The sequence below is a fragment of the Tamandua tetradactyla genome, chromosome 10 (assembly GCF_023851605.1).
Source record: "Tamandua tetradactyla isolate mTamTet1 chromosome 10, mTamTet1.pri, whole genome shotgun sequence".
Classification (NCBI taxonomy): Eukaryota; Metazoa; Chordata; class Mammalia; order Pilosa; family Myrmecophagidae; genus Tamandua; species Tamandua tetradactyla.
This window is the reverse complement of record NC_135336.1, coordinates 86,502,192-86,512,372: the sequence shown is the minus strand read 5'-3', so window position 1 is coordinate 86,512,372 and position 10,181 is coordinate 86,502,192. Positions and strand designations below refer to the sequence as shown.

General features: G+C 35.2%; 1 long non-coding RNA gene across 6 annotated transcripts in view; it reads left to right on the top strand.

The window, feature by feature from the left end:
• The first annotated feature begins 9,667 nt into the window (after window positions 1–9,667).
• LOC143648024 (uncharacterized) overlaps window positions 9,668–10,181 on the top strand; it is a 52,527-nt gene continuing 52,013 nt past the window's right edge. Inside the window, exon 1 of one of the 6 annotated variants that reach the window (XR_013158326.1) lies at window positions 9,668–9,944. This is a non-coding gene — a long non-coding RNA (uncharacterized LOC143648024). The remainder of the gene's footprint in view (window positions 9,945–10,181) is intronic. The other 5 variants (XR_013158322.1, XR_013158327.1, XR_013158325.1 and 2 more) reach the window with 5 other exon arrangements.

The window sequence follows — 10,181 nt, the reverse complement described above, 5'->3', positions numbered from 1 at the left end:
AGGCTATAAAATTTCCAAACTAAGGAATCTAGAGAAAGATACCTTGACTCAAGAAAGGCCAACCTGGAGAAATATGTGATTTGCATCTGCTGGCACTTTGGCTTCTAGTTTCAAGCAACTTTCTCAGGGGTGCTATCTTTCTGCTCAAAACACCTCTGTCTGTTGGCTCTGAGCTCTTTCCAAACTGATTCCTTCTTAAAGGACTCCAGGAAGGGACCTGCCCTGAGTGGATGGATACATATCTCCATGGAAACCATTTAGTCAAAAGTTCACCCCCTCAATTGAGTTGTTCGCATCTCCACTTGTTTTCTATGCTTGATTAAGTCCTCATGTGGGGCACTATTCTTTGGAGTCTCCCTTTCTGAGGCCAGAATTCTCCAGAACATCAATATCTGGAAATACCCAAGAGTTCAGTTTTCAGTTTATCTCTTTCCTATCATATTTTATTATAAGATGCAAGAAGAAACCAGGCTACATTTCCCACATTTAGTTTGGAAATTTCTTCTGCTAAATACCCAAGATCATCATTCTCAAATTCTGCCTTCTATCCAATATCAACATGTGATTTTACCACCTTCTCTGTCACTTTGCTGTCTTCTGTCCAGTTTACAAAAACACATGCACCATTTCTGTCTAAGTCCTCATTGGAAGCACGTTTAGCATCCATATTTCTACCAACAGTCTCTTGAAAGCATTCTAGGCCTTTCCTTTCAAGAGCATCATAATTCTTCCAGAATCTTCATCTTATCCATGTAAAAAGCCACTCCAACATGTCTGGTATTTGCAAACCATAGCACCCCATTTTTCTGGTACCTAAATCTGTTTTAGTTTGTAAATGTCGCTAACTGCAATATACTAGAAATGGATTAGCTTTTATAAAAGGAATGCATTAAATTACAAGTTTATTGTTCTAAGGCCATAAAAATTTCCAAACTAAGGCATCCATATAAAGATACCTTGACTCAAGAAAGGCCAATATAGGAAGGCACATGGCTGGAGTGCCTACTGGTCCTTTGGCTTCTGTTTTCAAATAGCTTCCCTGGGGGCGTTTTCTTTCTGTATCTTCAAATGTCTCTGTCTGTGTTAGCTCTGAGCTCTTTCCAAAATGTTTCCGTCTTAAATGACTCCAGGAAGTGACCCACCTTGAATGGGTGGAGACATATCTCCATGGAAACCACTTAACCAAAAGGTCCCACCCTGATGGAGAGAGTTCAAATAGGGTTGACAGGCTACTCTTGAGGCTGCTCTGGTTTGCCAAATTCCAACCAAAACCATTCCTGCCAATCCTAAAGAGTAACTAAGGCTTTATCTGAGATTCTACTAAGTTCCCATACACTAGAATTACTTTTCAGAAACCTACAAGCCCTAGATGAGTTCCTAGATCAGATAAATCCTGAAACCCAGAGGGGCCAGCCTCTCCAGAACATCAACTGGTTCTATCCCCTATCCCATTTATTGACAGTTCTTTCTAACAGGAAAAAGTTAGAATGGGCATAGTCCAAATACTCCTAAGGACTGGAAGAAAGATCAAAGGAGAAGGTGGAATTAGAGAAGATAGGATTTAACAAATGAGTATGACTGCTGACTCATTATATCGATAATTTTTTTAGTCTCCAGTGCCTTGGAGCAGCTAGAAAGAAAAACCTAAAATTGTGGAACTATAACCCATACCAAACTCTGAAATCTGTTCTATAATTAATTGTTATATTGTGCTTTGAAATTTATTGCCTTTTTAGCACGTTATTTTTCACAGTAAAAAATAAAATAAAAAAAAATCGAATATGCACAGAAAATAAAAAGGATCCCACACACAATTGAGTGGGTAACTTCTCCATGGAAACAACCTAATTAAAAATTTTCACCCTACAAAATATTTAGTCAGGGTTAAAGAACATGGCTTTTCTGGGGTACACAACAGTTTCAAAGTAGCACAACTTGTTATACCACAACTGTCTTGCTTGCTAAAACCACTTTAGCATTCTTTCTAGCTTTTCAAGTGTACTAGCTTGGTGCCTCCTTAAGTTATCTCACTTTTTGTTTTCTCTGATCATCACCCCAAAGCTGGTTCCATCTGAGTATTAATGTCTCAGTTTAAAAGTCATCTTCTCAGAATAGCCCCAAAGCTTACTTTTTAAATTACATTGCCATCTTTTATTCTGTCATACTGAATACCATTACTTTAGTATCTTATTTGCATATTTGTTTATTTTCTGTCTTCTTAGAATAGTACACTACCATTTCTCATCAATCTATTTGTGTTAGGAGCCCAGGAATCCAAGAATATGCTATCAGATCTGGAGAATATTTAAAGAATCTATGTCTCAGTTTCCTTGTCTGAAAATGAGGAATGAAAATACACATTTAACTATCTCACTGGGTTGCTATGTGAATCAAGTCTGGTAATACAAATGAAAACATGTTGAATAGAAAAAAGTGCCATAAAATGAAAAATGATGCTATTTTCATTAGAAATGATCCTGGGAAACATCATAGATGATGGGAAAGCTTTACTTATTAGGATATTTTATGGTAACCTCTATTCTGTAAGACTCGGTTACCTGCCCATCATCACTTAATAGCTATCTAAACTGCAACATATGTTACTATATTTTGTTGCTAATACAGTTTAGTTGACTCCAAGTTAATACTTATTATCACTGCTCAAATGATAACTCATAGATGTTGGACTGATTCAAGATACTCCGTAAGGCATGACACCTGAGTAAAATAAGGCAGGAAGAGTCTGCTCCTCCAGTGCTATTTTTCTCAAACATATCTTCACAGCTGAGCCTCACACCAAAAAGAAATATCTGACAGCTTTAACAGAGAGCTCATGGAGACAGATACTGTCTTTAACTTTATCACCTTCATCCTCATAAATGAAAAAGCAGACACAAACAATAATGAAGCTATTGCATGAGCAGTAGAGGCTCTTGTGAATTGTTTTCTAAAATGAAATCTAGACAAACTGTCAAATTTTGTCAGAGCTCTCCAATACTAGCATAGATTGAATAATTTAAGGATATTGGGATAGGTTACTAATAGTGATCTTTCACACGTTGGAAATCCAAGAACTTTAAATAGCTGCTTGGAGACTGTAAAGCTGAAAGCTGTTAATGTTTAAAATGACCTACTACTAGCAACAATGTAAGAATACTAAATGGTATTAAATCAGTTAATGAATGAGACATTCATGGTGGCCCCCTATATAGGGTGTGGGGATAATAAAGTCTTTTCTGGTTTTGGCTCACAGTGAATTCATTAGATAAATTGATCCACCCAGTGGTTGTTTTCTCTAGTTCTTCAGTATATCCATGTTTAAGTAATCAACTAAAATTTTTCAGAAAAATCCCCCAAAATATGAATGGACTACCTTAAAGTCAATGCAGCAAATTCCCTATTGCAGCTTCCCTACTGGATGTTGTGTGTTGGCCAGAACAAACACACATGGTCTCCAGAACATGGTGAATGTCTTTTGATTGGAAGGAGGACATGGTGCAATTACATTCATGTGAGATGTACATGTATTTATAACTTCCCCCCAAAGATCAGTTGACAATTCTGCCCTCTGTTGTAATTGAATCTGAAATAACTTGGCCTGTTTGGACATTCTGCAGAATATCACATTGAATCTCTTTGATTGCTACAGTCCACACTGAGATCCGGGTGAACCAATATTTCCGTGTACCTTTGGGGAGTAGCTACTCCAAGCTTCCATAGGCCTCTACTCCTATGGGAAAACAGAGAATATGGATGAAAGTCAAACAAACTCAAGCTCCTGCCACTCCAGTTGGTCATTTGATGGAAAGACTTACCCTCTCCATTCTCAAAATCACTCTCAGCTATCAATGCTGTGCTGTCATTACCTTACCTTGTGGTTTGACCTAAACCTTCATTCCTGAGAAGATTGAGTCTGTTAACCAGACAGACCCTTTGTAGGCTGGGGCTGCTGTACTTTTGTATTTACAATCACAGTTTTGAAATGAAATGGAGTAACAAGACACACATAAGTGGATTGCTTTAGGACCACACATTTCTCCCTACTCTTATTATATAATACCAGCCACTCCTCTTCCTACAAAACAGAGTCAATTACCCCTGTAATGATGGTAACTCTTTTTCTTGCCTGATCACTCCTAGATACAAGTCCAAAGTGGCTAGGCATAAACTCTGGCTTATAGTTCAAAGGAATTTTTGTGATGGCCCCTGATAAAAGTGTGCCCATTATGGGGATAAGAACCTTTAGAGCTGTGCCCCAAATTGTAGGACCAGAAACCATGAAGTCCCCCAGTGGATCACTGGGGATAATGTCAAGAGGGACCATTGCCACTTTTGTTCCTTGGATCCAAGAATCATGTATTGTTCCTATTGAGAACACAACACCAAAATGATGTCTAATTCAGTGCACATAATTCACCCTAGAGGATTGCATCATGTACTTGCAGTGCATTACCTCTGAGCTCATGCTTCATCTGTGTTTTTAATTGGCCATTTTACCACATTCCAGGTGGCAGCTTCTGAATGGTACCAGGGTATTCCTCGTCCTGGGACCACTATCATACATTCTTCATAAGAAGTGAGGCCCCTTGTCAGATTCTATATTCTATAGTTTTCCACACCTGTGGATGAGGCATGGAGTGAGTAGATGAGGCCATTAAGTTTGGTTGACTGAAATAGTGTTCAATAATTATATCAAGGTTTAGCAACAAAAAAATTCTGTCCAGCAGACTTTCTTTTTTTTTGCCGATGGTGAGAAGACATGATATATGCAACACCTGTATCACTCTTTTGAACAGAATCAGTTGTCCTCTGATTCTCCTTTCCTCTTTCTTAGACTAGTGCATAAATCTGATGATGTGAATTTAACTTTAGCCATGGCAATAAGACTAAACCATAGGAAATAGTGGTGAAACAAAATAGAAATAGTCTAGTCCCTGAATGACCCAGTGGACAGTCATCTCCTTGTGCTTCACCATCTGTCTATTTGTGGACTATTATATCTTCTTAGGATCACTCTACTTAAAGGTCTATAAATGAAGGGCGGACCACAGTGGCTCAGCAGGCAGAGTTCCACCTGCCATGCCAGAGACCCGGGTTTGATTCCCGGTGCCTGCCAATGCAAAAAAAAAAAGTCTATAAATGAAGACATACCAAAATACACAGTAAAATGACAAAAGGGCAGATTATTTATCTGTATCTCTATCTTCTTATCTACCTGCCTATCTATCTTTCTAGGAAAGTAAGCTGAAGTGGAAAGTACTTGGTTAATTCTTAAAAACCACGTTAAATAATGCAACACCCTCAAAAACTTGAATAAAGTAGAATGTTACATTTAAAACTATCTAGTATTTAAATGTAGTGGAAAAATTAACCTCTAAAAATATTAATCTGGTATAAAATGTGACTAAATCATAGCAGAGTAAGTTGAGAAGAATACTGATTGAGAAACAAACACATGCTTATTTATTACACATTTGTAATTAATTTGATCTTTCCAGATAGACTTCTTGAAGGGAATAAAAGAAAAATATGTTCAGTAGTGTAGTTTAATAAAATATTTACAACTATTTAAACATTAGTTTTTTTATTAAAAATAATCAAACATATACAAAAAATATTTTCTCAATCCCAAAGGCTAAGTTCTTTTGTCCCTAAGACTATAAATTTCCAAGATCTATTCATTTGATCCTTCATTTCTATTGCTTAGAAATCAAAAATAAAATTTACTTTCATTTCCAGACATTGCTATGGTAAGAAATAGGTTGCATAAGCGTCTTTAATTCTGAATATTAACTATTGATGTTTTGAAATATCATTTGAATTTGAATACTCTGTTAAATTGATCAGTTATTTACTATATCATTCATGTTTAAGGAACAAATATTCTTCAAGAGCATTGTTTCTGTAAATCAACCATAATTTTTAAATTAATAAAATACTGATATAATATTTAATAGACAAATAGAAAATCATAAATAATTTTACCCTGAAGGATTTTATAGCAAATCAACACAATACAAACTTTATGTCCACTTTGCATCTGGGTTTTTATTGTAGGCTATTGTATTTTAGTATCCTAAAATCTAGAAATATTAAGTCAGCAATTTCTCAAGTTGTATCACAATTATTGTTCATCTATATGCACAGAGAAAACTCAACAACTCCATCTTGTATCACATGAAGATGTTAATATGAAATGGATCACTGACCTAAGGTAAAATTGAAAGTATAAAGTATTTGCTGGTAACTTGTGGAAGAAAACAAAGATGACAACCTTTGTAACCTTGGGTTAGGAATATAAGATATCAAAAAACATGAATCATAAAAGACAACTATATACTGGCAACCCCCCCCAAAAAACCCTGCTCTTCAAAAGACATCACTAAGAAAACCAAAAGAAAGGCCAAATACTTAGTTAATATTTTCAAAAAATGTGGGTAATAAAGGACTCGTATCTAGAACATATAAAGTACTCTTAAAACTCAATAAAAAATCAAATCCACCAATTAAAAATTGGGCAAAATATGTGCAAAGACACTTTGCCAAAGAAGGTATGTGGACGCAAATAGACATATGTAATGATATTTGACATCATGATTTGTGAAGAAAATGAAAATTAAAACAGCAAATAAATAACACTAACCATCTATTAGAAGGGCTTAAAGTAAAACTGGCAAGGATTCAGAGCAATAAGAACAACCCTAAAATGTTGGTGGGAATGTAATATATCACAGCTATTTTGAAAAACAGTTTGATAGTTTCTTAAAAAGTCAAGCAAACACTTATCACACAACCAGCTTCCCAGTCCTAGGTTACCAAAGAGAAATGAAAACATGTCTGCACAAATACATTCACATACACACATACACACACACACACACAAATACACACACAAGTGTTTATAACAGTTTTATTTGTAATCACCCAAAACAAAAACAATCCAATCATATAAGTTGGGAAAGAATATATAGACCATACTATATTTATACAGTGGAATGAAAAGAAATGCAATGGCTTCCATGGAATGCAAATGCATTACACTAATTGAAATAACGAGACTCAAGTGGCTACATACAATATGATTCCGTATATACACCATTCTGGAAGAGACAAAACTATGTGGAAAGAAAATAGATCATTGGTTTCTAACAGATGGTTATGGGAAAGTGAATTGTCCTCAAAGAGGCAAGAAAGAATTCTGAGGGGTAATGGAGACGTTCTGTCATAAATGTAATGATTCATAGAATTGTACAACTAAATGGGTAAATTTGAATGTAGTTAAATCACATGTCAATAAACTTTACTTAAAAAGCTAATTCAGTTTCCTGGAGCTTGCCTATGCCCAAAAAAAACCTAATTCAATTACCCAAGCAGAACTTTGGACAGTGTTTGGCACTTAGTAATCACCCAAGTATTGTTAACTACTATTATTGTTATTGTTTTAGTGTTATTGGTATTAATATTTAAATGACAAAAACATATTTCAACAAATAGAGAGCTACAATTTTGTTATAGAAGATGAGAGGGTGATGCAACCTCAATTTCACTATTAAATATTTTAACAGTCATGTAAATCTATCTATAAAGGCACCAACAAGCTAAATAGCAAATCTGGATTTAGAAATAATACTAAAAGTCAACTTTTATACATTTGTATTTTCATAGTATTGTATTCAAATTTCTGAAACCGTTAATTCTGACATGCATTGTCATGCAGTATTTATTGACCATTTACCATATGTAAAACCTGTTGGCACTTAGGATACACTGAAGATCTAATTCTTAAAACAACAACAATAATCCTTACCCTCATGTAATTTAGTGCAATGTATAATCAAAACATGTAATAATACTGGAGTCCAGGATATTTTGGAAAATATTTGAGTGAATTTAAAAATTGAACGCAGACATTTGCGTATACTTTTCAAAGAAAGTGTTGCTGTGCTGCATGGTTTCTGTGCTGCATAGTTGGTGGAAATCAAGTGAAGTCAAGCAACTGAGGACTCGCAAGTATGCAGCATGATTACATAAATTGAATTTAAGAGAAAAAATAGTAAATATTAATGGAGAGCTGTTTGAATGAAGAGTGTTCCAATTAAATGTTGCTGTGTGACAAATCATCTCAAATGTGTTGGGAACACAGATCCACAGATTACAATTGAAGGAATATCAGTCATGTTGTCAGAAAATCATGAAAGATGGGCCACCCATTCCAGAAAATGCAATCTGCTCAGTGTTTATTATAAAATTATATCAGTATTGATACAATTAGCAAATTGATGACAGCCCATTAAAAAATATAGTAGTTGATATCTGAGTTTAATAACCAACATATTTGTATGTGAGTATTTAGGTTCCCAGCACAAGTAGGAATTTCATAAATTATTTTCACTTCATTTCAGTTTTATAATAATATTCAGTTCATAGAAACAAAAGTGTTATCATTAGTCAGAAATGTACTATTTAGCAGAAACTTATTCACAATATTTATTAAACACATTGCATGCTAAGTACTAACTACAAATAATAAGGTATCATGTTTTCTATATAAAACTATGTTATATTATATACTTTGCCAATTGTGAATAACTATCAATGATGCTAACTGTGCTTTTCCCCTTTATGATTACATGCATCTTTACTTCTAGGGACATTTTCTCTCATGTTAAAAAACGTCGACTGGATGTGTGCCACTTTGATTACCATTAAAGAAGCCCAACTAGGCTACTATGCCTTTTGGAGAATGGGTTGAGATGGAGAATTTGGCACATTTCTTGTTGCTATTGTTTCCCTGACAACATTTTTTTAAGCAATAGAATTTACAGTCACAGAATATCAGTTTACAATGAGCAATGAGTCCAACCCCAAAGCAACTGAAGTTTAAACTTTGCATGAATATTATATATCTCTTTGTATACAGTATACCCTGATACACAGACAATGAATCCTTTCTGCAACATAAGCAAAATTCAACATTTCTCTACAACAACCCAGGAACTTCAAATGTCTTTTGATTAGTATCCTTTCTTGAGGTTGTTAAGTCTGCATTCACTTACCCATTTAGGGGGCCTGAGTGAAAGATGGATCTAATAATGTGGCAGAGAATACTAGGCTATTCTTCAAATTTATCTATATTCCTGGGTGGTAGAGAAGATGGGCATGTGAGATGTTGTGGCTGATGGCAAGTGGATGTAGGTCATTTCATTAAAGATTCTTCTTCTATTGTGTGATGTCCAGTTTTGCAGATGGTCAGGAGAAAGGATTCAAGATTCCAGAGGACTCAGAAACTCTTAGAGACCATGGAAGACACTAGATGGAAGGAATCTGAATCTCTGAGTCACCACTAAAGGTGCTACCAAGGAGAGTTACATACTTGCACTGAACTTGGTGGAGCCAGAATGAATATTACTGTGGAGGAAGGAATAATTTTACTCTTTATTGAGATCTGGAAGGCTTTGTTTTATAATAATTAGCTGACTTTGAACAATTCAGCTGGTATTGTGAGACAGAAGGTATGGTTTGAGAATGTTTCCTATCTATACTCTCAGTGCAATTATCTGAGGACCGAATCCACTAAATATATGTTAAGAAGGGCATTGAGTCTTTTAAAAAGGCAAAATGATGATGTAACAGACTTAGTTTATGCACCACATGAAATCTCTTTCCATCAACTTGTCTACCCACCTTTTCTCCCAGATACTGGACCCATATTTGTTTCTTATGGGACAGGCGTAATATCATTATGACTCATGCAGTTCTCAAGATCATAAAGTTCAGACCACTCCCATTTCTCCAACACAACTAGAGATTGAAGACCCCTTGTGTTCTGCATTGGCTGACAAAGAAAGACTGACATAACTGTCCACTGGGTAGACCGGACTGTGCTATGTCTGGTTCTTCAGTGGTTGCCCAGGGAAACCAAAGTATACAACCTACAACCGTGGGTAAACAGAGGGATAAACTTTTTTTTTTTTGCAATCAATAAAAAATTCACTTAAAAAAAATCCAAATGCTGGTGTTTTCCAGAAAAAGTTAACAATTTACCTACAATTGCTGTAACATTGAACTTTTGGAATTTGTTCACTGAAACATTTTGACTTGTATTAATGTTTTATGTCCCTGAATTTACATTTAAAATCCATACACAAATGAAAATGCAAAAACTGCCAATACATGATTGA